Genomic DNA, 814 nt, shown 5'->3' on the forward strand with positions numbered 1-814 from the left:
CCCCGGCGTCCCCGGAGCGCGCGAGGCCGACAGGCCCACTCCGCGGATCGAGGGCACGCGGGCGCTCCCTGCACCTGCCGCCGCCCCTGGCCTTGGGGTGAAGGCGCGGGCCCGGAGCCCGCGTTCCGGAGACCAGTTCGTGGAAAAGCTCTTTTGCAATCAGGCAGCAGCCGCGTTCTTGAAGACTTACAGCTGACGCCGCTTGGTTCTGATGAAAAATCAAGCGGAAGGCAAGGCTCTCACCTCCGATGTCTCAGGGCACCCGCAAGGCGCTGGGACGCAGGCCTAGACCTAGCCCAGCGCCCGCTGCCCGCCGAGGCCACTCGGCCCTCAGGTGAGGATGGCGTCTGCTCCTCAGGACTGAGTCGGGGTCACCGGGAAATAGCTGGCCATCCTGGCCTCCAGGGTGGGGCTCAAAGCCTGCTCTGTGCCCCACTTCGTTAGCTGCCCCGCCCCCACCGGCCGGACTCAGGGCGACTGCACGAGGGAAGGAAACGCTGCCCGGTCCGGCCTGGCCCTGCGACCGGCTGCAGACTGGGCTGATGTGACCCACGGGGTTTGAATGGCTGCTGTCTGACCAGGCCTTTCTTCCTCCTTCACTTCACTGTGGAAGTGCCAGTTAACCTGGTGGGCAGCACAGCCGCACGCAGGCCTCCCCGGCGGCCAGGCCAACTCCGAAAACTACCCCGGAGCCTCACGGGCCGGCCACCTGCTCCCTTTACGCAATGGCTCCCGGCCTGTCTCACCCGAGGGTCCCACTCACACTGGGAACTGCAGGGGCCAGGAGCCACCCCCTTGGGCTGTTAACGGGCAG

This window comes from Orycteropus afer, unplaced genomic scaffold (assembly GCF_000298275.1).
Source record: "Orycteropus afer afer isolate SDZICR_OR568_19922 unplaced genomic scaffold, OryAfe1.0 scaffold00006, whole genome shotgun sequence".
NCBI classification, from domain to species: Eukaryota; Metazoa; Chordata; class Mammalia; order Tubulidentata; family Orycteropodidae; genus Orycteropus; species Orycteropus afer.